Source organism: Bubalus kerabau, chromosome 13, assembly GCF_029407905.1.
Source record: "Bubalus kerabau isolate K-KA32 ecotype Philippines breed swamp buffalo chromosome 13, PCC_UOA_SB_1v2, whole genome shotgun sequence".
NCBI lineage: Eukaryota > Metazoa > Chordata > Mammalia > Artiodactyla > Bovidae > Bubalus > Bubalus kerabau.
This window is the reverse complement of record NC_073636.1, coordinates 32,996,776-33,024,439: the sequence shown is the minus strand read 5'-3', so window position 1 is coordinate 33,024,439 and position 27,664 is coordinate 32,996,776. Positions and strand designations below refer to the sequence as shown.

Sequence of the window (27,664 nt, the reverse complement as noted above, 5' to 3'; positions counted from 1 at the left end):
GACTGGGTTATGTGGTCACTGCTCACATAGCCCAGAAGGAAATCTAAAAAACAATAAATAGATTTATGTGAGTTTTTAAGAAGCTTTTCACAAGACCTTTGTTTTGGAATCTGAAGAGGGATGACTGAATTTCCAATACAGTGAGTCCCTTACATATGAATGAGTTCCCTTTGGAGAGCACGTTTGTAACTCCACTCTGTTCCTGAGTCCAACAAAGTTAGCCTAGGTGCCCAACTAACACAATCGGCTATATGGTACTATACTGTGATAGGTTTATATTACTGTTCACACAAATAATACATAAAAGGCAAACACAAAAAAACAGGGAAAACATTTTTAATCTTACAGTACAGGACCTTGAAAAGTACAGCGGTACCAGCTACATCACCCCTGCTTTTATGCTTGCTTCCGGACATCATGGGCTTGAAATAAAGATACCACAGTACTGCACTCTAGGCAGCGCTGTACCATAAAATACACAAAGCACTAACACTTGTAGAGGACTCACACACGTCAGTGTACATCAGACTCATGAACTGACTTAATGTGATCGGCCATGTGAACGCATGCTCTCGTTTTAAAAGTTCACAAGTTGAAGGTTCCTATGTAGGGGACTTACTGTAAAGTATTAAAAAAACAAACAACTAGAAGGGTTTTGTGAAAAAGGGAAGGAACCAGCAGATGGCGCTTCAGCCTGCTTCCCCCAAACCCAACCTACAGAAGATAAGCATTTATGCCACTCTGCACAAGCTTTCAAAATACACACACACACACATATACACATACACACATATGTGTGTGTGTCCACAACAACTAAATGTCTTAAAACCACTGAGACAGAGGCATTCTAGCACTCAGTTTTTGACATCACTAACCAAGTCAGGTACCAATAATGGCACAAAAAGTTCTCCAAAAACATGCTTACTACTGATGAAATAACTATATATTTCTCATTTTTGCTTAAAACTAAAGGGACTAAAGAACAAGTGAAAGTGTTATTCTCTCAGTCATGTCTGACTCTCTGTGACCCCATGGACTGTAGCCTGCTAGGCTCCTCTGTCCGCAGGATTCTCCAGGCAAGAATACTGGGGCGGGTTGCCATTCTCTTCTGCAGGGGATCTTCCCAGCCCAGGTATTGAACCTGGGTCTCCTGCACTGCAGGCAGATTCTTTACCATCTGAGCCAGTAGGGAAGAGACCTCTGAAAAAGCTCTTCTGACAGACTCAGCAAGAGACAATGTAATCCCCAAGATTCATTCTATTTATTAATTAATTAATCAGGCCTGCATGGCCTGTGGGGTCTTTGTTCCCTAATCAGGGATTGAACCTGAGCCATTGCAATGAAAGCATGGAGTCCTAACCATGGGGGAAATTGCCAGAGAATTCCCCTAAGACTAATATTAAGTTAAAAAGAATTCTAGAATGAGATCAATTGGAAATTTCAAAGATCCATAGTATCGCAAGCTCAGCTGTGCACAGCCCAGCAGGAGTGTCTCTAAGTAAGAAACAACTGAGAAAAAAAAGCATCTCCCTGCCATTAACATTAGACTAAAGCTAGAAACAGAAACCATCGTATACAGGCCATTCTTAAATATCAACATGGTCTCAGAGGTGGACGATGGGGTGGGGTGGCAGGGCTCAGGAGTAAAGGGTGGACAGGATTTGCAGCAACCTTTTATTTATTTTTTTAATGTTTTGACTGTGCCATGTGACATGTGGGATTCTAGTTCCCAGACCAGGGATCGAACCCATGCCCCTTGCACTGGGAGAGTAGAGTCTTACCCGCTGGGCTGCAAGGGAAGTCCCTGTAGCAACTTTTTTAGAAAGCTTCTTCTCTCTCAAATTCATTTACTTGGTCTGTGCTGTGTTCACCAAAAAGTACAATAAAATATATATTCATGAAATCCTAGGCATAAAAAAAATCTGATAATGAGCAGCAAACTTCAGAACATGTACAAGCATAAAAGATTTTGGTGATTTTCATTTTTTTCCTTAAGAGCTTTCCAATCCCATCTAATTCAAAATGACCATTTTTGTCAAAATGCATTAGCAGAAAGGGCCTGGCTTAAGCCTCTACCCCCACCCCCGACCCTTTTTATTAAAATAAATTTTGGGCTCACTTGTTAGTCTCTGCAAATCCTCAGATTGGTCCCAGCAGTGCATTATTCCCAGGGAACCTCTGGGCTGAGTGCTGTGTGGCATGTGGCCAAAATACAAGACAATGTCTGGCCTCCCAGGCCAACTTGTCCCAGTGGTCTCGAAAATCTGGAACAGACCAGGCCCCTGACTTAGATTCATGGGATCATGATGAAAGTCAGGCTCTGGGTGAATCATCTTGTGTGCAGGCTACTTTCTTTTTCAGGGCATATATATATATATATATATATAGAGAGAGAGAGAGAGAGAGAGACGGGCACTCTCTATTAGACACGTGCTATGCTATGCTAAGTCACTTCAGTGTCAGACTCTGTGCGACCCCATAGACAGCAGCCCACCAGGCTCCCCCGTCCCTGGGATTCTCCAGGCAAGAACACTGGAGTGGCTTGCCATTTCCTTCTCCAATGCATGAAAGTGAAAAGTGAAAGTGAAGTCGCTCAGTTGTGTCTGACCCTCAGCGACCCCATGGACTGCAGCCCACCAGGCTCCTCCGTCCATGGGATTTTCCAGGCAAGAGTACTGGAGTGGGGTGCCATTGCCTTCTCTGCTATTAGACACAAACCACTTTTAAATAACATTTTAAACTTTTTATTTTATATTGGCGTATAGCCGATTAACAATGAAAGGATAGTTTCAGGTGCACAGCAAAGGGACTCAGTCATGCAAATACATCTATCCATTCTCCCCCAAACTCCCCTGCCATCCAGGCTACCACATACTACTGAGTAGAGTTCCCTGTGCAATACAGTAGATTGCTTATCCATTTTAAATATAGCATATACACAAGCCACTTTAAGGAGTTGCCATACATTGTCTGATTTAATCTTTATAACTACCTGGTGAGTTAGGCAGCGATATCTCTATTTTATAGTAAGGAAATTGAATATGAGAGGAGTTCTCATCTTAGTGCTGGAAACATGATTCAATCCAAGTCTACCTGATTTTTTTTTCCCAGAGTTATAAACTTTTTATTCATGTAGCTGCATTATAAAGTATCTGCTGTTTTTTTTTTTATTGACGTATAGCTGATATACAATGTTGTGTTAATTTTTGCTGCACAGAAAAGTGACTTGTTTATACATATATATACATTGTATTTTATATATTTTTTAACATTATGGTTTGTCATCGGATATTGAATATAGTTTCCTGTGCTATGCAGGAGGATTTTGTTGTTTATCCATCCTGTTTCTAATAGCTTGCATCTGCTAACTCCAACCTTCCACTCCACCCTGCCCCAACCCCCTCCCCACTGGCAACCGCCAGACTGGTCTCTGTGTCTGTGCATTTCTTTCTGTTCCACAGATAGGTTCTTGTACCTTGTATTACAGATTCCACATGTAAGTGATATCATATGGTTACTTGCTTCTTTCTGACTGACTTGGTGTGATCATCTCTAGGTGCGCCCAGGCTACTTCTGAAATAAGCACACTTGGTCCAGAATCACTGCTGTCTTGAGAGGAGACACTAGATGTCACTGCTCCCATGAAACGTCGGGAACCTGCTGGTGATGTGAGAGGTTCAATAGCCCTTTGAATCCCATTATCATGCTTTGGGCTCTGCAGGGTTAGCACTGCACAGCCAAGAAGGTCCAAGGATCTGCCACAATTTTTTTTTTTTCTGAAAAACTCAAGACCTAGAGTCTGTCATACAGAGTGAAGGAAGTCAGAAAGAGAAAAATATCTTATATCAATGTGTATTTTAGGAATCTAGAAAACTGGTACAGATGAACCTATCTGCAGGGCAGAAACAGAGATGCAGAAGTAGGGAACAGCTGCGTGGGCCTGGGAGAGTAGCCCTGCCATATATCCATTACCATGTGTAACACAGCCAGTGGGAAGCTGCGGTGCAGCACAGGGAGCTCAGCTTGGTGCTCTGTGATGACCTGCGGTCAGGGATGGGAGGATGGGAGGCCTCAAGAGGGAGGGGATACATGTATTCGTATAGCTGATTCATTTCATTGTACAGCAGAAACTAACACAACATTGAAAAGCAACCACATTAAAAAAAAAAAAATCCTTACTGGTTCACAGTTACATTCCAAGCCTCCCCCCTCAGTCTCCTGTCACATCAACTGTCCCCAGATTCCCCCCTATCCAACAACTGAACTACAAGCTGTCACAGCAAGGCTATGGCGGGCGACTTCCCTGAGTAGCTGGTAAATATTTTTCAGCGCAGCTCTGTGTAAGGTAAAGATGGCTGCAAAAGTTCAGTTTCTCTGTTTTTAATCCAATCCAGGCAGAATCACTTGTTTCCAAGTTAGTCGTAGGATTCTCGGTAGTTAAAAAAGAAAAAATATATTGAAATAAAGTAATGGGAAGTGAGATGTATGTGCATTTCTGGAGAAGGGTGACTGCTTCCTCAGAAATGTTCAATCAAAAGATACAGGTGTGAAATAAAAGTTTAAGTAGATAAATAGCAGTATAAATAAGATCAACAGTACCCTTACCAGGAATAAGCAATGGAAGCAAAAATTCTGGAAATCCATTTATGTGATTTCCTGTGTGTTTGTGTGTAGAAGAAAAAATGGCAGAGAGATAATAACTTCTTGATCTTGGTTGTAGTCCTGTAATAATTCATTTCTCTGGTTCACTCATTTTAAAGTTCTTTGAATTAAAAAATCTAGGCAGTCAAGTATTTTTAAGGACACTTATAGATAAAAGTACTAGGGCTGTTTCATGAAAGACATGTAGTTTGAAGTCTGATGTGGAGTTTGAAAAACAACCTACCTTATCATTAACTAATTATTCTGTGTTCCCTGGTTGCTAACCTCTAATCAGAGGATGACAGGACATGAGTAATGGATGAGTATGGGTTTATACTGGATTTGTAGGAATTAGATTTTTACTAATAGAATTTTAAAGGAATACTTCTTGTTCAGAGAACATTTATGATAACCTGAGGAAATGATCAAGAATCAATCTTTTACTTATATTTATTTCATACGCTTAAGTCTCTTAAGTATTTTAGTCAATACTACTAGGAAAAATTCATATAAAATGCAATATTAAAAAAAGAACTTAGGACAAGAATGATCACATGGAAAATATCATGCAAGTTTCAGGGCAAGGAATCTATATTCACTTGCTAGATAAATCTCATAAAAGTTTCTTGTGTTTAAATTAAAAGAAAAAGAAGATGTACTGTGTTGAATAAAACATGCAATTTTAACAGCCAAGATGGCACGTGCAAATGAGGCAGAGTTGACCTCTTAGGAGTAATTCTACTCTGTATGAAGAAAACCAAGAAGTCTCACGTAACATATTTCTTTCTTGGTCTGAACTCTTGGCTTTTTGTTTTATTTGAGGCTGCATAAACTGAGTGACAATTACTTTCTTTTCCTCTACAGTCACTAGGACAATCTTCCACTTGGCACAGCAGCCTCACCCTACACGTGCCTCTGAAGATTCTTCCCTGTCTATCCTGTTATCTGGGGAAGGAGTCAGAGCTGGGGAAAGCAATATAATAAATAATTCTGTAATAATTTAACCTATAAGAGATGGAACCTGCTTTATCACACACACACATTAAAATGTGTCTTTTGGACATCTGACATTCCAAAGAATTTTGGGATTATATTATATACAAAAGTAGGTAAATACTGTAAGAGTATTTTTAATAAACTTTTCTATCTTTACAGTTTTTCACCACCTATAAATAATAAAAAGAGGAATCTCTTTTTAAAGATAAAATCTGATCCAAGTAAGTGTAGAAGCCAATAAAATTAATTCCGTGTAAAGAAATTTAAGAGTATCGGGAAATAAAATGGGAAACACCCACCGTCATGGGTAAAGAGTTCAGAGTGAGTTAGCTGATTTAATTCAATAAGTCAAGAATCATGGAAATACATCAAATAACACAAGGCGCTAAAGCATGTGATCAAACAACTTAGTATTTTACATATGTTATCTTATTAAAAATTCAGAACCAGGTGGATGAATTACTCTTATTATCTCCATTTCATAGGAAAAAGAACACTGAAAGAAGAAAATCATTTAATTCCACGAGGTCATCCTCCAAATTCATGACCAGTGAAACTCTGATCTGAGTCCGGATGGTTCTCTTGGCCATTAGGCTGTATTTCTTTAGAAGTAATCTAAAAGAGATATTTTGGGGTGTGTTAAGACCACAGTGTTATAGATCAAGAAATAATTTCCCACTCCAATCTCTACAGCAATGTCACACAGAAAGTCACAAAATATGATGTGTGTCACTGAAAATGTATCAATAAAACTGAACACATTTCTACCAGTAGAGGATTTTACCCATGATCTTCTGTTTGTAGGAGAGATGGCAAGAATACACAGAAGAACTGTACAAAAAAGATCTTCATGACCCAGATAACCATGACGGTGTGATCATTCACCTTGAGTCAGACATCCTGGAATGCGAAGTCAAGTGGGCCTTAGGAAGCATCACTACAAACAAAGCTAGTGGAGGTGATGGAATTCCAGTTGAGCTATTTCAAATCCTAAAAGATGATGCTGTGAAAGTGCTGCACTCAATATGCCAGAAAATTTGGAAAACTCAGCAGTGGCCACAGGACTGGAAAAGGTCCGTTTTCATTCCAAACCCAAAGAAAGGCAATGCCAAAGAATGTTCAAAGTACTGCACAATTGTACTCATCTCACAAGCTAGAAAAGTAATGTTTAAAATTCTCCAAGTCAGGCTTCAACAGTACATGAACCAAGAACTTCTAGATGTTCAAGCTGGATTTAGAAAAGGCAGAGGAACCAGAGATCAAATTTCCAACATCTGTTGGACCACAGGAAAAGCAAGAGAGTTCCAGAAAAACATCTACTTCTGCTTTATTGTCTACACCAAAGCCTTTGAGTGTGTGGATCACAACAAACTGGAAAATTCTTCAAGAGATGGGAATAACAGACGACCTTACTTGCCTCCTGAGAAATTTGTATGCAGGTCAAGAAGCAACAGAACCGGACATGGAACAGCAGACTGGTTCCAAATTGGGAAAGGAGTATGTCAAGGCTGTATATTGTCACCCTGCTTATTAACTTATATGCAGAGTACATCATGAGAAATGCCAGACTGGATGAAGCACAAGCTGGAATCAAGATTGCCGGGAGAAATATCAGTAACCTCAGATATATCTGCCTTATGGCAGAAAGCGAAGAAGAACTAAAGAGCCCCTTGAAGAAAGTGAAAGAGGAGAGTAAAAAAGTTGGCTTAAAGCTCAACATTCAGAAAATGAAGATCACGGCATCCTGTCCCATCACTTCATGGGAAATGGATGGGGAAACAGTGTAAATAGTGAGAGACTTTATTTTCTTGGGCTCCAAAATCACTGCAGATGGTGACTGCAGCCATGAAATTAAAAGATGCTTACTCCTTGGAAGAAAAGCTATGACCAACCTAGACAGCATTTTGAAAAGCAGAGACATTACTTTGCTAACAAAACTCTGTCTAGTCAAAGCTATGGTTCTTCCAGTAGTCATGTATGGATGTGAGAGTTGGACTATAAAGAAAGCTGAGTGCCGAAGAATTGATGCTTTTGAACTGTGGTGTTGGAGAAGACTTTTGGGAGTCTGTTGGACTGCAAGGAGATCCAACCAGTCCATCCTAAAGGAGATCAGTCCTGAATATTCATTGGAAGGACTGATGCTGATGCTGAAACTCCATGACGTGAGAAACTGACTCACTGGAAAAGACCCTGATGCTGGGAAAGATTGAAGGCAGGAGGAGAAGGGGATGCCAGAGGATAAGATGGTTGGATAGTATCACTGACTCGATGGACATAAGTTTGAGCAAGCTCCCGGAGTTGGTGATGGGCAGGGAAGCCTGGTGTGCTACAGTCCATGGGGTCTCAAAGAGTTGGACATGACTGAGTGACTGAACTGAACTAAACTTCTGTTTGTAAGATAATCTCCATTGTGAAACAAAGTGGATAAATTATTCAAAAAATAGTATTTCTGAGTCTTCTATAATTAACATTTATGGGACTTCCTTGGTCGTCTAGCAGTTAAGACTCCACACTGCCAGTGCAGTGGGCCTTGGTCGATCCCTGGTCAGGGAACTAGATTCTGTATGCTACAAGTAAGTATCTCTTGCCACTACTAAAGTATCTAATTCAACTACTAAAGATACCACGTGCCACAGCTAAGACCTGGTGAAGCTAAATATTTTTTTAACATTTATTCCAAACATGGCTTTCAAACATTATAAAATGAAACAGCACCAATTTTTGAAAGAGCAAAGACAACAGATTCTGAAAGACATAGGGTCAGCTTTCTGGTTTTACAGTGACTGATATTATACACAACTGCACACCACACTGAGAGACCAAAGGCATGAGAAAGTGTTGCTTAATAGGTGGGGAAACCACGGTCAAAGAGGTTAAGGACTCACTTTACTTAGTTGAGCCCCTGTCACCCGAAGGGTCTATCACAACTCAGTCCCCTTTATCTGCCCCAGGGGACTCCTCTGTATCCAGGCTCTGAATCATGTGAGCAGCTACCAAGAACCACAGACGAACAAGCCAGAAATGAGTTTTGACCACATTGCTCCCACAAGTGACCCTCTAGTTGTATGAGGTGACCATTTATACAGGCAGTGTTTTTCTGCCCTTTCTAGCTCATGGGCTTTTCCACAAACTCCCAAAGTGGAGGAATCTGAACTTGGGCTCAAACCCAAAACATCTTACACTTTTGACCCAGATCACATACACTGTGTATACTTTCAGTCAGGACCAGAGTACTTGCTCTCAATCTGGTCCATAACTCAGTCTTCCTACTTTCAACCCAGTGATTTTCATTTCAAGGAGAATTACAGGTTTTTTTTTTTTTTTTCTTTAGTCCTATTTCAAAAATCAAAAGTTAGCAAACTTAAAAGTAAAATCAGAGTCAGCGCTTGTTACAGAGCTGTCCTTTGCTGATCTGTGGGGGGAAAATGACCACTTGATAAGCAGCCCTGGGACAACTCATTATCCAAACAGAAAGCATTAAATTAGATTCCTACCTCATATCATAAACACAAATAAGAAATTTTTTAAAAACTATGTTTATTTATAAGAATATTTTTGTGCCCTTCTATTAGGGAAGCATTTCTTACAAGATGAGAAATGGAAAACATAAAGGAAAAAATTGTTAAAATTTAGAATTTCACAATTTAAAATTTATATGTATTCAAAAGTGTGGAAAACAACCTATGGACTGAGAGTAGATATTTGCAACACTTAGAACTGCGAAAAGGTTACTACAAGGAATATATAACTCAATATGAATCTATATAAAAAAACAGACTCAGATATAGAAAACAAACTTATGCTGCCAAAGGGGAAAGAGAAAAATGGAGAGATAAATTAGGAGTGTGGGATTAACAGATACACATTATTATACATAAAAGGAGATTGGGATTGACATATATACACTCTATGTATAAAATGGATAACTAATGAGAACCTACTGAAGAGCACAGGGAACTCTATTTAATGCTCTGTGGTGACCTAAATGGACAGGAATTTTAAAAAAGGGGATATATGTACACGTATAGCTGATTCACTTTGCTGTACAGCAGGAAATAACCCATTGTAAAGCAACTCTACTCCAATAAAAAATTTCAAAACAGAGATAAGCAACAAGGATTTACCATGTAGCACGTGGAATTACCTTCAATACCTCGTTGTAACTTATAATGGAATATAATATGAAAAAAACTGAATCACTTTGTTGTACACCTGAAACACAATATTGCAAATCAACTGTACTCCAGTTAAAAATAAAACTCAGCATGACTCAATACAAAATGCAAACAGCATGACAGATTATGGCAAAAGATATACATTTGAAATATAAAAGTAAACGTGGATCAGATGGACAAAAATGTGAACTGTCCAACATTTCCAAGTGTTGATAAGGACATGGGGGAGTAAAAACCATTATACACTGCTGTCTGGGATGTGGAAATGCCACAGCTATTTTGAGAACAATTTGAGAACATCCAATAAAGTTAAAATATGCATACCTTAGAGCTGGGCCATTCCACTCCAAGGCACACCTTGAGCAGAGCTTCTCAATTAATCTACTGCAGCTAAACGAGTTCCAGAAGTAACTAAGGTATCAATCCACTCTGCTTTAGGGGCAGCTGAGGTCTGGAAGCTTGGGCCAGTTCCTGAAGCTGTGAACAGCCTGCAAAAAATATTATTTTCTGGGTTTCCCTGGTGGCTTAATGGTAATGAATCTGCCTGCCAATGCAGGAGACAAGGGCTTGATCCCTGGTCCGGGAAGATTCTACATGCCATGGAGCAACTCAGCCAGTGAGCCACAACTATTGAGCCTGGGCTCTAGAGCCACGAGTTGCAACTACTAAGGCCACGCGCCACAACTGCTGAAGCCCGTGCACCCTACGGCTGGTGCTCTGAGACAGGAGAAGCCAGCACACTGAGAAGCCCTCGCACCACAACTACAGAGTAGCCACCGCTTGCCGCAGCTAGAGAAAAGCCTGTGCAGCAACAAAGACCCAGCACAGCCCCCAAAACTAATTAATTAAAAAAATCATTTCCTACATAAGCCATAACTCAGAGAAGGTTGGGAAACACTTCCCTAGAGAAACTCCTGCACATTTTTACCCATATTCATGCCCCTTGGTATTCATAGAATCATCACTGGTCATAGCCAGAAGGACAAAAGAGGGAAACTAAATGCCCATCTACAGAAGAAGGAATAAATGAATCGTGCTAAATTCACACAATATAGTACTCCACTGCATGAAAATGAGTGAACCATTCCTATGTGTAACATTATGGGTGAATCAGAGCCATACTGTTTAGCAGGAAAAAAAAGTGTTAGAAGCATACTGTAGTATTCCACTCGTTATATAAAACTGAAACATGTACAAACATCTTATAGGAAGTTGTGTAAGACTTTCTCCGTGGTGTCTGTTGCTTAAAAATAGATACATACATGCTAAAAATATGAAAAATCCATGAAACTGACTTAAGAAATTGAGGGCTGTGATTTCTGCCAGTGGCTGGGGGCGGTGGGGCGGTGGGGGGTGGTGTGTTACACAAAGAGAATCAAGCATGTTAGCAATAAAAAAATGAATCCACTTTATGAAGCTGGGTGATGGTGATGGGTATACTATGCTTCATTATTATTTAGGCCCTTTTGTATGTCTGTTGAACTGCATGATACATTTTTTTTAAAAAGAAACCAGTTATTTCCTAATAAATGTTTATCTAAGGAATGGAGAATTATGCATTTCAAAGACTAATGCTCCAGAGATGATTCCAATGCCTAAGGAGAAAGTCAAATGTGTATCTACTGTCACACTTCAAAACCAGCGGAGTCTCCTGCCTTCTGTTTTCCATTCTGGCTGCCATCGTTTCCCATTCTCCTCCTCTTCCACTCTTCTGTTTCTCTTACCCTTGCTCACCTGAAAGCCAGTTTACTGTATCTTCTCCCAGTCTCTTTATACACCAACAACAGTTATAATAGCTGACATTGATGGAGCTCTTATCATGAGCCAAGCCTCATTCTCGGTGCTTTGGATCTCACCTTATTTATTTTCACACAAATTCTGCAAGGTGGTTACAATGATGTCCGCGGACAGTTGAAGAAAAAGGAAATTACGAAGGTTGAGAAACTTGTCCAAAGGCACAGGAAAAGGGAGGACCCATGATCCAGACCCATATACTGAGACTTAAAGCCATATTCTTATCACCTCTGTTATTCCACTTTCCCTAATATGCATGCAACATATTCTATTAAAAAATTTTTTTTTCATTTTTGGACACACCACATACCATGTGGGATCTCAGTTCCCCAACCAAGGATCAAACCTGGGTCCATGGCAGTGAAAGCCGAAGTCTCAACCACTGAACCACCAGGGAATTCCCACATGCGACATCTTCTAAATATTTCATATTGATTAAAAAAAAATAAAACATTTAAGTTCCTTGAGATCAATTAAGATGACATAGTCTGAGAGGAAAACTTAACTGACTTTTAAATTTTGGCTTTCTAACAATAATATAGTCATAGTATATGGGATGGAGAAGGCAATGGCACCCTACTCCAGTACTCTTGCCTGGAATATCCCATGGGCGGAGGAGCCTGGTAGGCTACAGTCCATGGGGTCGCTAGGAGTCGGACATGACTGAGCGACTTCACTTTCCCTTTTCACTTTCATGCATTGGAGAAGGAAATGGCAACCCACTCCAGTGTTCTTGCCTGGAGAACCGCAGGGATGGGGGAGCCTGGTGGGCTGCCATCTATGGGGTCGCGCAGAGTCGGACATGATTGAAGCAACTTGGCGGTACATGGGATGTAAGCAACAAATCGAGGAAGTAAGAGTCCTTTACTATAATTGATTTTCTGGCAAGGAAACCAAGGTTTAGAAAAGGTAATTCTAACTTAGAGTTACAGTTGATGAGTAGCAGAGCCAGTGCTTAAATCCAGGTCTTCTGTACAATCCAAAAGTCCAGGTTCTTAACCACTACTACACTCCATTTATTGCCTCTACAGATTCACATTCCACCCCAGTTGCCACCAACTCTCAAAGTCTACTGGGAAAGAATTCTTCACCTTTGTCCAAAGAGGACTAAATTAAGAGTGGTGTACAGTAACTAAGCTTAATTAGCACACTATTGACAACTATGATAAAACTGCTGTTGTTCAGTCGCTCAGTCGTGTCTGACTCTATGACAGCATGGACTGCAGCACGCCAGGTATCCCTGTCCTTCACCATCTCCTGGAGTTTATATGTGTACATACACATGTAAACGTGTGACTGCTTATACTTCTTTCTACAGAAAGAGAGAGCTACATTATCTCCTTCACATCCTTACACTGGCTTAAAATTAACTATAGTCACCAACTTGAGTCTATGTCACTACAGTCTAAAAATCTGAGTACTCGCCTGGCATGTCCCAACCCTGCCACGCTCCCAAATGGAGCCCCCAAAAACGTGTGTAAGAACAGTTCACTTTCAAACTGAGGGATAGAACATTCTCTCCTTCTGTAAACTTAGACGGGATTTTTTTCCATCAACTTTAGCAAAGCTTAAGTGCCTCATGGTATTAAAAAAAAAAAAAAAAAAAAAAGACATCCTTTGTCCCCCTCTATCCATTTCAAAACTCAAACATTTATAAATAGCTTTTGCTAGTTGTCAATGACAAAACACTATTTTCTACTTTGCAGATCCAAGCTATTTTAATATTTTTATCTTCACAAAAAATAAAAGTCTTGATTTTTTTTCCAGATTATGTTTGATTTTTCCTGTTAAATGTGTCCAAAGTGATATTCAGCACATAAACTGCTCAAGAAAATTAATGGTTTTGGAAATACTAGTTTCTAAGTTTAAAGAAAAAAACCTCTATCATGTTGCCCTTAAGACAAATTTATTGGCACTAATTAAAACACTATAATGTTCAAAATATCATTTGAATATGCTATGTATAGTCAATAACTAATATATATAACTTCCTCCCAACTCAATAAAGCATAAATAAGTGAAAAGATTGCCATATTTTTATAAATCTGTAGATAGATCCTCTCAATGTCAGTGTAATTCAGTTAAAAATTAGCTATGAGCTTATAAAATCACTCAGTTCATGAAAAGATGGAAACATCTGGAAAACCACATCATTACTTCAATTTCCTGCTGTAAAAGTCAAAAATAGGTAAATCTGACCATTAAAACAAGGCCTTCCTTGAAAATGTAATAATCATTTGTCAGGTAAAGCAGAAAGTCCCTTGAGAAACATACCCGTCCACCAAAGAAAATTTTTAGGACTCTGTGCAGTTGATCTTGCTGTTAAACTGTTTCTTGCTGAAGGTAAGTGATTAAAAAAAAAGTTAAGCCACATTTTTGTGAGTGTGATGAAAACTAACTGTTAAGGTAGATCTCCCTAGACACATGAATAGGTCATAACATTTACATTATTTTCCACATGAAGTCAAGCCCATGACCCACACAGGCAAAGGAAGTATTGTGTAGGTCACGTGAAAAGACAGCTAATCTGGAAGAGAGTCTTTTGGTTTTGCATGGCATATTTCAGCTTCTGTTTAAATACGGGCATTCATTCTCCAGTTGACATCAAGCAATTTCATTGTCAACAAACAAGACAATGGGCATACACCATGGAATCTCACAGAGAAGCAGCACCCTGGGTTAATATGAAAAGGTCCATTTATCAAGTCCTCAGAATTCTTGAGAACGTGTCTGTGTTAAGTGCCTTTCTCTCCCTAAACATGGTACCTTCTGCAGCTTAGACTTCTAAAATAGTAAATTTGCTAGCTGCCTTTTAAGAGCTAAGATGACTATATAAAAGGCCTTCAGACTTCCCTCATGCTGGACTCCAGTCTATTTGCTGACTAAAACTTAACAAACAAGGTGATTGAAAAATAAGGAAGATTAACAATATGTATGTAGAAAAGTCACTCAGTCATGCCCGACTCTGCAACCCCATGGACTAAACAGTCCATGGAATTCTCCAGGCCAGATTCATTGAAAAGAACTGCCAATAAAATAGTTTTTTTGAAGTGCCCATAAATGTCTAAGAAAAAAAGCTTATTTACACATTTATAGGTCTGGGTCTTAGTATTTGTGTTCAACTGTTCTTTTAGTGTCCTTCTGACTTTAAAATGCATCTAATATTTGCATCTTTTAAAAATACAGGACTTTAAAAAGAATCTTTAAAAAAAAAAGCAGGAATACAAAATATGTACACATCAACTTGCTATGCAGAATTTGACATCAAAGCAATTAGTAATTTGCTTCTTCCCCCCTGTTGGTACAATGATAACTTTGTTTCATAGTAATCATTCTTAAGTAACAAATGAAGCTTAAGCTTCTTCTATATGCTATGCAACATAATACATCATGTAGATTAGAATGTACATGTTCAAAAGATTTGAAAAGATAGAACAGTAAATGAAGAGTCAAAAGGTAAATTAGTGTGTACAAATGATTTTCTAAGCCTTCCAGGACTGCAGGTGTTCGCATTAGAGCTTGGTGCACCATATGGCTTCCATATGTTATAAACTTTAATTTTTGTTAAGGGATAACCATATGTGTGAAGAGCCAACTCATTGGAAAAGACCCTGATGCTGGGAAAGATTGAAGGCAGGAGAAGGGAACGATAGAGGATGAGATGGTTGGATGGCATCACCGACTCGATGGACATGAGTTTGAGCAAGTTCCGGGAGATGGTGAAGGACAGGGAAGCCTGGTGTGCTGTAGTCCATGGGGTTGCAAAGAGTTGGACATGGCTGAACGACTGAACAACCACCACCACCATACATGTTGCAACGTTCTGGGATAAAATATTTATTATTAATAACTAAGACACACCAGTCTCTGTGCACAATGGATTTTAAAGTTTTACTGATATGTATATGGGAGCATTGGAGAAGGCAATGGCAACCCACTCCAGTACTCTTGCCTGGAAAATCCCATGGACAGAGGAGCCTGGTAGGCTGCAGTCCATGGGGTTGGTGAGTCGGACACGACTGAGCGATTTCACTTTCACTTTTCACTTTCACGCATTGGAGAAGGAAATGGCAACCCCCTCCAGTGTTCTTGCCTGGAGAATCCCAGGGATGGTGGAGCCTGGTAGGCTGCCGTCTATGGGGTCGCACAGAGTCAGACATGACTGACGTGACTTAGCAGCATACGGGAAGCATGTCTTACTTGACTTTCCGACAAGAAAAGGAGAATGTATCTCCATCCTGAGCTCTTGCCCACTCAGTCACAGTGCCAGCAGGAAGCACCCTCGCCCCCTGTCCAAGCAGTCCCTTGAGAGAGGGGGCAGAGCACGTTGTGGGGTTCATGGGAGAGTGTGGGGTTTAGGGCAAATGCATGGACACAGTTGACGTCTTATATATTTCCTTGGATGTGTCTTAAAGGAGGAGGAAGGCATGTTAAGCAGCTGTAGCCATCAGGGAAAAAAGGGAACATGGCAGAGAAGGGGGACCAGGGGAGAGGAGGAGCAGGACTGCAGGGCAGGGCAGCCCCTTGGTTCCATGTTGGCAGCGGCTGGAGGGATGTCTTAGCAGCAGCCCAGGGAAGAGGATTTCCATTTGAGGAGAAAGTTGGAGAAGAGGATTGCTTGCCAGTGTCAAAAGGAGAGAGCTGTCTTTTTCGAAACTCCTTTATCAAGGGCTGCCCTGATAGCTCAGTTGGTGAAGAATTCACCTGCAATGCAGGAGACCCTGGTTTGATTCCTGGGTCAGGAAGAGCCCCTGGAGAAGGGATAGGCTACCCACTCCAGTATTCTTGGGCTTCCCTTGTGGCTCAGCTGGTAAAGAATCTGCCTGCAATGTGGGAGACCTGGTTTGATCCCGATGAAATAAAGGTAAAGAATTGGCCTGCAATGTGGGAGACCTGGGTTCAATCCCTGGGTTGGGAAGATTGCCTGGAGAAGGGAAAGGCTACCCACTCCAGTATTCTGGACTCGAGAATTCCATGGACTGTATAGTCTATGGGGTCACAAAGAGTCGGACAGGACTGAGCGACTCTCACTTTCACTTTCACCATCAATGGAAGGGAGCCTGGGAAACTGAAAACCACACCTACTCGCTCTTTGGGAGCTGCCCACAGCCCTCAGCCTCCATGGATAGAATCAAAACAGGCCAGAGCAAGACCAAGGACACTCTCGCATGTCTCAAAGATGGTATAAAATCTTCACTGCCCTGAGTTCTCATCTAAACTACAGGAGTCTGGCTTTGATGAGGAACAGGAGAGAGTTAGATACCACCCTCTCCTTCCAACTCCAGGGAGCTGGAGTAGAGGGAAGAGTCGACAAACAGACCAAGCCCCAGCCTATCCCAAGACCCAGAAGTCTGGACTGGAGGTCGTGGAGACTAGACTGAAGCCTATGTGGGACTTTAAATTGCATCAGACATTTTTAAAAATGGCCTGAAATGACTGATAAGTTATCCGCCAAAGTTTATCAAGACATTTCCCCCCATGGAGAAGAGCTGGCATAGCACAGTTAGAAGCATTAAAGAGAAACATAAAATGATAAAACCCACAGATTTTTCCACAAACGAGATGCAAGCACATCCTTTCTGCATACATAGAGATTAACAAGTACTATTTATGGAGATTTCTTTCACCTAATGCTGTGCTTAGTACTTTATGAAGTGCTGTATCTTTACCTCATTTAATTCTTACCATGACTATATGAGGTAGGTATGGTTATCCCCACTATACAGATGAGAAAACTGAGGGTGAGCAATGAGAAGTAACCTTATCAATGGTGCAGAGATAGTATGTTTACATGAGAGTCTGTCTGATTCAAAGATTCATGCTTCTAAGCCCTGGATAGACAACTGTCTTGTTAATAATGTAACTTGAAAGGAAAGATCAGGAAATTTATATTCAAATATACACAACATGGAAACCAAAACAAAAATCACTTGAGATCTACAGATTAGTAAGATCAGAGAATTCAGAATACAGAATCATAGAATCCCAAGAGTCTACAAGCCAAATCTATGTACAGTGTATGGAGCCCAGCCGGAAGTGAAGCATTTACCACTAGTAGGAATTCAATAAATATATGTTGAATTAAGATGAAATAAATGTCTATTCTTGACATTGCTTTAACATAGAAACTATAGTAGGAGATGCCCGGGTGATTAGAAACCACAACTTACCTATTCATTCACACAACAAATACTTCTCAGTGTTTACTACGTTCCAGTCTCTTTTTTCTAGGTACTGTAATTGGGCTCTGAATGTGCAAGGATAATCAAAACAGGTCAATACCTGCTCTCCTGGAACTTACCATATATACATCTATTATGTCACAGTTTTCTTATTTTATTAAATCCAGAGGCTAAGGATCCGCCTAAGGTCACACATCAAACGTCAGAGCAAAAATTACCATGCAGGAATGCCAAATCCTGTTACAGATTTAACTTTCAGGAGATCTCATGCCTTAACGAGACAAAAAAAAATATCACTTAAGAAAAAAAATTCCACCTCTGAATTCAAGCCAGTTTTCCCAATCATATTAAAGTTCCTAGCCTGGTTAACAAAGGCACAGTGACATCTACAAATGATTTCAGGTCCACCTATTCTACTTAGTAACTGATGTTACTGGTCATGCATCATTTCATGTTACATTGCTGGTTAACGTGAAATCAATAGGCTTCATTATAAGGCCAGTCATGAAAAGCAAATGACACTCGGTACAAAAGTTTACATGCAGCAACCGCAAACACACCACAGCAACAAAGAGAGATGGATGAAAAAGGTTTGGTTTCTATAGCAACTATCGCATGGACCATCTGTAAGCCGAACCAGAGCAGTGAAAGCAAAATGAGCACTTGTAACATCTACAGTAGGTCCCTTTGTCTATTTCAACAGAAGGTTAAATTTTAATATTTTTTTCTCCTATAAGGATACGCTCCTCCTGTATTTGCTGTTTTGCAATCCGATTGCTTTTTGTTTGAATGAGCCTGTTTCTATTGAGCCTTACAAAAATGACTGTATTTTCCTGCTTAAACTTCCATGCATAAAGGAATAAGCACAAACACAATGGATAATTGGCAGAAGCAGAGAAACAGTGTGAACGTTTTTTATGTTTCCAAAGACAGTCTATAAAATGCTATATAAAAAGACATTTCTTTGTTTACTTAGTGTTTTGTATTCCAACAACTGGCTTTTTGCAATAGCTGTCATTCACAAAATTTAAAAAAAAGCAGAGTAGGGAAATTACAACATAATTACTGCGCCTTCTTCATTACCTTATATGTAATTGTACTACTCACTCTTCAGCCTCTGCTAAAATAATCAACGATCACTCATCTGTCACTTTAAAATTTCTCTCTCTATAGGTACACACACATATGTACATATGTATGGGTCTTTATTTACTTAGTTATACTATCTCCCTTATTAAGTCACCTTTTTTTTTTTTTTTTTGGAAGAAACTAGTTGAGGTCTTATGGAAAATAACAAAACATTTCAATCGGGGGGAAAAAATAACCAAAAACTCACCCACTACCTTTGTAATGAAAGATTTCTGCCCTCATTCATGGCGTGTCAACCCAAAGAATGTACACAGGAAAGGAGAAAGCCATCAAACAAGGGAAAATGGCTATTTCAATCACATGGGTGGACCCTGAGGACACTATGCTAAGTGAGATAAGTCAGACAGAGAAAGACACACATACTGTACAATATCTCTTATACAGGGAATCTAAAAAACCAAACTTGGTGCTGTTGCCTTCCAAGACAGACCGCATTCTGCCCGTGGAACTGTATCTCTCTAAATAAACTTGCTTTCACTTTAAATAAATAAAATTATATAAGAAACCAAACTTGAAAAAACAGGAGAGAGGAATGGGAGCTACCAGGGGTGGAGGTAGAGTGCAGAGAACAGGAGAGTTATTTTTTAAGGGCACAAATGTGCAACCAGTAGAAAAATAATCCTGGAGATGTAACACAGTGCAGGGATTAGAGACAACAAAATTGTATTATGAACATCAAACTTGCTGAAGGACTAGATCTTAATTGTTCCCACCAGTAGAAGAAACAATTATTTGACTCAAGAGGTGTGTCAGACAAGGTTACAATGGCAATCATATTGCAATATACATGTGTCAAATATAAATTCCATGTCAATCGCATTTCAATTTAAAAAAGGAAAAATGGCTAGTTACCAGCCAAGGTGCAAAACTCTGTTTCAGTCAGGAGTTCACGCTTCACACTATCCATACCAGTTGGCTGGCTTGTAAAGAGGGTGTGCCACTGCTCACAGCTTGCCCACTGTGATCCCACTCCATCACAATCCCTCCCTCCCTCAAGTCAGCCTGATTATATCTATGTCCCTGCAGTTGAGTGAAATATAGAAGGAGCCAATCAGATCTGGATGCTGTGGCCAGAGAGCATGTGCTTATTTCCTAGTGCCTCCTGTATACTTAGGAGACACTGCAGAATATTGCCAAAGCCTGCCCCCGAGCTACATGGTCTGATATTTTCAAAGAGTGAGTGATGGAAGCTTAAATACATAATGGAGACAGTGTTCAGTGATGGCTCTGTTAATGAGACCTTTGTTAACTGAGATTTCTAATCAACAGAAGCCTCCTCTTATTTAATAACGAGACAACCAGAAACTGATCTAATCATACAATGTCAGTATATATGTCGAGACAATGTTTCAATGTAAAAATATCAAAGGTTACAAAGTGAATGTCTCTTGAAACAAAGTCATCAGGGGCAAAGAACATGATGTTTCTAGAAGATACAATTCAGAAGGAGGTTACACCACACAGGCATCACACAGGATGGATCAACATCCCCAAAGAACACCTGAATGTGAATCTGGATCTGTGGACTCTGGTCCAGACTTCTCAGTTCATTCTATCTGGCTGCCATTTATTTAGCAAGTCTCTGTTTCAGGCACTATGCTAAATCCATAATCCATATCATCTCTATGTTTGTAAATCCTTAGCAATTGTGTGGAGAAGGCAATGGCACCCCACTCCAGTACTCTTGCCTGGAAAATCCCACGGATGGAGGAGCCTGGTAGGCTGCAGTCCATGGGGTCGCTAAGAGTTGGACACAACTGAGCGACTTCACTTTGACTTTTCACTTTCACGCATTGGAGAAGGAAATGGCAACCCACTCCAGTGTTCTTGCCTGGAGAATCCCAGGGACAGGGGAGCCTAGTGGGCTGCCGTCTCTGGGGTCGCACAGAGTCGGACACGACTAAAGTGACTTAGCAGCAGCAGCAGCAGTAATTGTGTATTGTTACCTTCACTTTATAGATGAGGAAAGGGAGGTTTTGAGGAGTTCAGAAAAAACTTGCAGTAAATAGAAGGGCTGATTTTTGGATACAGATCTCTCTAACTCTAAAGAGGCTGTCAACATTTATAACATTTGGTGCTGCTTTTGTCTGTTTGGGGGCCTCTATAATAAAATACCAGGGACTGGGTAGCTTATCTTTTCCCCAGTTCAGCAGGTCGGGAAGTCCATGATCAGGGTGCCAGCATGGTCCAGTCCTGGTTCAGAGACTGCCTTTTTGCTGTGTCCCCACATGGTAGAAGGAGCCAGGGAGTCCTGTGGGATCCCCTTTATAAGGGCACTAATCCCATTCACGAGGCCTGCACCCTCATGACCTAATAACTTCCCAAAGACCCCATGCACTGGGTTGGTTAAAAACGTCATTGGGGTTTTTGCATAAGATGTTACCAGACAACTCGAATGACCTCCTCGGCCAGCCCAATACTTAATACAATCACCTTTGGGTGTTAGGATTTCAACATATGAAATTTGAAGGGACACATTCAGACTCCAGCAGATGCCTCATTTGAGAATTGGGGAAACTGGGGCATAAGGAAGATAGTCTTCTTAATCATTACCAGAAAAGGAACTGGAAATTAGATCTCTTCACGCTGAGGACACTTGTCTTCCAAACCATGCAAGATGACCTTCACAGTTCTGTCCATCCCAACCAAAGGAATCAGTAAAGTTATCCTGGCAATGCTGGGAAGTCATCCATCATCTTTCTGTTTTTTTGTCTTAATACATAACGTTTTCATCAACTTCCTTCATCCAATAAAGATAGTTATACCTTCTGTTTCAGGAAACCCAAGCAGCAGGTATCACCACCAAACTGGGGAACCATCTCTGAACACAGAGTTAGTGAAATTTCCATGAAGGAGCCCTTCAACACAAATCAGTACTTTAATCATTTTCTGTTTAGTGATGTAATGAAATATGTGGTCACTTGTCAAAGAAAATCTGAGAATCAAAGCAGATGAACAGACACAGAGCAGGGAGGTTTGAAATTCCACCTGTTCTGTTCTACCTGGTCCTTAGATGGTATGAGAGGTTTAAAAATGATACTGGAGTCTGTCAGAAGGCTGCTGCTGCTGCTAAGTCGCTTCAGTCGTGTCCGACTCTGTGCGACCCCAGAGATGGCAGCCCACCAGGCTCCCCTGTCCTTGGGATTCTCCAGGCAAGAACACTGGAGTGGGTTGCCATTTCCTTCTCCAATGCATGAAAGTGAAAAGTGAAAGGGAAGTCGCTCAGTCGTGTCCAACTCTTAGCGACCCCATGGACTGCAGCCTACCAGGCTCCTCCGTCCATGGGATTTTCCAGGCAAGAGTACTGGAGTGGGGTGCCATTGCCTTGTCTGTGTCAGAAGGCAGGAGGTGAGAAATCTAATGGGCCAACTATTTTGAAAGTTCTAATGAACAAGCAAACACAGTTGCTAGCAAAAGATAGTGAATGAGTAAAGGAGTGATGCAGCAACGAATGGCTCTAACAAGTTAATTAGGGATAAGCAAAAAAAATTAACTCCCCTGAAGGGACATCAAAAAATTATCATCCAACAGATTGAATTTGGCCATAAACTGAAGCCAACGACCAACTAGCCTTACAATTCTATCAAAATCAAATTCTTACCTCATTGCGTAGAGTAAGCATGAATGTCATGGAGGTGAATTTCAGTGCAAAACATAAGTGAAGTGCCAAAATCTGCTGTTTCTAAAAGCAAGGTGTTCTAGCTGGAGGTTAACCTTGGGCATGGAGGCATGAGAAAGCAATTTCTCAATGGCAATTACTCATCTTGACATCTCTTAAACTGTCCCCACTTAAGAAATGGGAATAACAAACAACTGCTGCTTGACAATTATACAACTATTGTTAAAAAAGGAATTTAATACAGTTCTGAATTTCTTAGAAAAATCTGGTATAAAAATACTAAATATCTCAATTTGTAAGGAGGTTTATCAGGGGCAAAAAATGGACCCATTCATTTAAATAGGGATAATGATGAATAATCAAATCCTACAGAAAACATGCCTATGAGTTATAAAAACAAAGGATCATTTTTATAGGAGTTTTAGATTTTAATAGTTTAAAGTATTTATGTTCACTCTTGTGTACTCATTCAATCAAATTTCCCCTTTCTCTTACTAATGGAAACAAGGCATATTTAAATTTCAGGCAAGCCCAATGACATACCAAAGATTATATACCAAGCAGGATTAATTTTAAAAGTCAGTACAATATATGGATTCTATAAATCAAAATACTTTCAATTTACTCGTGACTCTTGCAATGAAGATTTTCGACACAGCAAATATTTTAAAATATAATTAAGGCAATGTAACAAAAAAGATGATTAAAATATAGAGATTTCAGAATGGCAAAGTGTCACCAATGCAAATGGTCACTCTAAGTCTGCTTTGATTTTATTTTGAATTTATTCAGCATTTTTAAATAATCTTGGAACTTTTGGACACATTTTCATAACCGTCATTTAAAATGTCCACTGTTTAGAAATGTTTATTTGATTTTTTAAAAAACATCAACTAAATTAAGTGTTCTATTTGAAGAGAACAGTCTTGTGGTTGCAAGGGGGAGGATAATGGGAGAGGGGAGGATGGGGAGTTTAGGATAAGAAGATGCGAACTAGTACATATAGGATGGGCAAACAATGAGGTCCTACTGTATGACATAGGGAGCTATACTCAATATCCTGTGATAAACCATAATGGAAAAGAATATGAAAAGGAATATATATGTGTGTAACTGAGTCACTTTGCTATTCGCAGAGATTAACACAACACTGTAAGTCAACCATACTTCAGTAAAAATTTTTACAACTATTCTATTTGAAAAGCCACTATTATCTCACTTATCTTCGAGTCTCTTTTTTATCTTTGTTGGTAATCAAACACACACCCACACACACACACCCCTGACTCTTTGCGACCCCATAGACTGTAGCCTACCAGGCTCCTCTGCCCATGGGATTTCCCAGGTAAGAATACTGGAGTGGGTTGCCATTTCCTTCTCCAGAGATCTTCCTGATCCAGGGATTGAACATGGGTCTCCTGCATTGGAGGCATACGCTTTACCATCTGAGCCACCCTCACATCTAATCCATCAGCAATCCTGCCATCTCTATCTTCAAGAACATAGAGAATCCAACCACTTCAACCCATCCTCACTATTAACATTCTACCCCAGCTACCCTCATTTTTCCCAGTTCTGCTATGATAGCCTCCTCTCTGGTCTTCTCCTCAATCTGGCTTTCCAAAAGACTCTTAAATTGATTCTCTCAAAATGTAAATCAGGTCAGGCCCCTGCCCTGATCGAAGTCTTGCAAAGGCCCTCCTGTGTCGATGAAAATTGAACTTCAGGTCTGGCTCACGAGGCCCTATGTTATCCAGAGTCTGGCTCCCCGGGTACTTTCACCTCCCATCACCCCTCCATCAGTGCACTCCAGCCACGCTAGCCTTCTTGCTTGCTCTCAAGCACACCAAGCAAGGTTTCTCCCCAGAGCTTCTGCTCTGGGCCTTCCTTCTGTCTCATATTGTTCCCTGGGGTCCCATTCAAGACTGTGATCAGAAGGCTTCCCTGCTAACTCCACCTGCAAAATATCAGCCCACTGTTGTCCTCTGATCCTCCTCTGCTTTTCTTCCCTGAGGTTGGCCTATCTGACATTTTATTAAACATTAAATCCCCTACATGTGAACTTTAAGTTGCAAACTTTCAAAGATGGGACAGTGTCCCTGTATGCCAGCTGTGGCGTTGTACTACTGTAATTTTCAAGGTACTGTAAGATTAAAAATGTTTCCTTTTTTGTGTTTGTTTTTTATGTCTTTTATCATTTGTGTGAAAAGTATCATAAACCTAATACAGCACTATACAGTCAATTGTGTTAGTTGGGTACCTAGCCTAACTTTGTTGAACTTACAAATAAACTGGACTTACGTCCATCCTCTTGGAATAGAATCTGTTTGGATGCAGGGGACTTTCTGTATATTAACTGGCTTGTTTCTCTACTAAAAACGCAAGCTCACTGAAGGAATGGACATTGGGTGATTCATTGCTGTAAGTTTCAGAACTGTGAACAGTGACTGACACATAATAGGTTATCAGTTAATATCAGTTAATATTTGATTTTCAAATTGCTGGATTGAACCTTCCTATTTTCAATGCCTTTACCATGGTTCTTTGTGACCCCTTTTCTCAGTGGGCACATATAAAGTATGCAGTGAGCACTAACTAGTTGCAAGACAGTAACTTAGCTACTGGAATCTGTGCTCAGTCGCTTCAGTCATGTCCAGCTCTTTGCAACCCTATGGACTGTAGCCAGACAGGCTCCTCCACCCATGGGATTTTCCAGGCAAGAATACTGGAGTGGGGTGCCATTGCCTTCTCCAGGGGATCTTCCTGACCCAGGGATCAAACCACGTCTCCTGCATCTTCTGCATTGCAGGCAGATTCTTTTCCACTTAGCCACTGGGGAAGTCCCAATGCATATATATCTTTAATTTTATCTTTAGCTAGACTAGAAAAAATTCCAAAAAAAAAAAATTATCCAATGCTACAAAGCAACACATGTTGAGTGCCAAGCTATCTTCATAAATGCTATAGATTTGAGAAGTGAGGCAGACTGATTCAAAGCCAAGTGGTCACAAAATACTTCAGAGAGAACAATTAATGATGGATCTTGAAAGCAAGGTTAGGGCTCTGATAGGCACAGAGAAGGAAAGCAATTCTTCCCTGTGGAGAAAATGACAGTACAAGAGCAATGGTATGAACAACATTATCAGAGAGTAATTAGTAAATCCATTTGGTTAGATTCCAGTTGTTTTATCAGTTCAGGCTACTGTAACAAATTATCACAGATGAGGTGACCTATAAACAACAGAAATGTATTCCTCACAGTTCTGGTGGCTAAAAGTCTGAGACTGGGTGCCATCAAGGTTGAGTTCTGGTGAGGACTCTCCTTCCATTGCAGAAAGCCTTCTTCTCATTGCCTCCTCACACTGCAGAAAGGAGACTAGAACTCTCTCTGGGGCCTCTGTTGTAAGGGCACTAACCCCATTCATGAGGGTTCCACCTTCCTGATCTAATTAACAACTAAAGGTCCCACCTCTGAATGCCATCATATTGGGGGTTAGGATTTTAATGTATGAATCTGAAGGGGACACACACATTCAGTTTATAGCACCAGCTTTAGATGCAAGAGAACTGGGTGATTGATCTGTAAGAATAAAATGGGATTGTCTTAATCAGAGGCTTCAACCTCAGAATATTTTCTAGGCAGCCTTGGGGGATTATTTAATGTCTTCATCAGTATTTATCATGAATGTCATGTTTCGGAGAGATTAATTGAATGGCTTTATATGGAAAGAATGAAAAGGAGGGAGGATCCAGAGGGAGGGATGCCAATTAGGAAGCTTTGCCAAGCTCCCTGTGGACTAAATATTATTGACAATGACATGCCGCCACCCCCCAATTCATCCCCCTTCAACACTCCCCACCAAGTTTACTCAGCTTAAGAATAATGGAATGGGTTGCCATTTCCTTCTCCAGGGGTCTTCCCCACCCTGGGATTGAACCCACGTCTCCTGTATTGGAAGTGGATTCTTTACCCACTGAGACATCAGGGAAGCCCCTCTACCCTCCATAAGAGGCCAACTTCAGGAGAAGCTGATACAACTGCATTTTTATCTCAAAGGAATCTCATCCTCCAGGTCACTGTCTGGTTCACAAATGAATCAGAATTCAGCAATTGTCTGGCCTCTGGAGCTAGTTCATGGGCAGAGCTGTGACCTGATTCCAAGTGATGAAATGCCAAGTGCTATTTCCTAGACATTTCCAGGAAAAGTGCAGTTTGGATGTTGCTATGGTAGGGTTTACAGATCGGAACTCTTTATTTTTTAATTTATTTTTAATTGGAGGAAGGGGATATGAACTCTCATACATCCTGCTGATGGCTGAAGGGAGGGCAGGACCAAGAGATTCAGAAAGAAACACTGCAAGGCTTGGACGAAGTCCATCTTGGGGCCTGCTTTGTCTCTGGACTTCCAGTTCTGTCAGCCAATAAAATTCCTGCCTGCCTGCCTGCGCCAGGTTGAGCTGTCTTTGCTGTTACTTACAGGCAACAACATCGAAACGTATATACCTTCGGCATGAAACTATAACAAGTGTCTGGAGTAGGTTATTGGCAGAGGGAAAGAAGGAAGAGGAAGGAAGGGATCTGCTCACTCAGTAAACATTTACAGAGTGTCCCTATGTGCCAGGCCCACATGCTAGGTGCTCAGTGAACAAAGATGATGAATAACACACAGCCCCGGCCATCAGAGAACTCTGAAAATTGTTGACCAATGCAATGATCATTACTGGAAAGCAATGCACAGGTAAAAAAGTGGGTGCCACATAAAGAATGAAAAGAGAGGAAAGGGGAGGGAGGGAATCCAAATGGAGCATCCTGAATTCAGGAAGAGCAAGGAGGACTCAGAATAGGATGGAATCAAAAGCCTCTGTACTGGGAAGGAGACACATGTATACCTATGGTTGATTTATGTTGATGCATGGCAGAAACCAACACAATATTGTAAAGCAATTATCCTTCAATTAAAAAAAAAAAATTTTTTTTTAGAGCCTCTGTACTGGAAAAAACAGGAACGTAGAGAACCTACCTGATCTTTGAAGCTTTGTTGCCCGGAAGACAACTGTTCTAATGCCTTCCTCAATTTTAAACAAAGTGGGCCACATGGACAGAGGCA

At 40.5% G+C, this 27,664-nt stretch overlaps 1 protein-coding gene across 4 annotated transcripts in view; it reads right to left on the bottom strand.

The window, feature by feature from the left end:
• Window positions 1-27,664, bottom strand: part of CACNB2 (calcium voltage-gated channel auxiliary subunit beta 2) — a 428,799-nt gene that overhangs the window by 331,022 nt on the left and 70,113 nt on the right. The window contains exon 2 of one of the 4 annotated variants that reach the window (XM_055543953.1): window positions 10,137-10,300. The exons of the other annotated variants lie outside the window; for them this stretch is intronic. The gene's annotated coding sequence lies outside the window, so the exon portion shown is untranslated. The remainder of the gene's footprint in view (window positions 1-10,136; window positions 10,301-27,664) is intronic. 4 annotated transcript variants of the gene reach the window in all.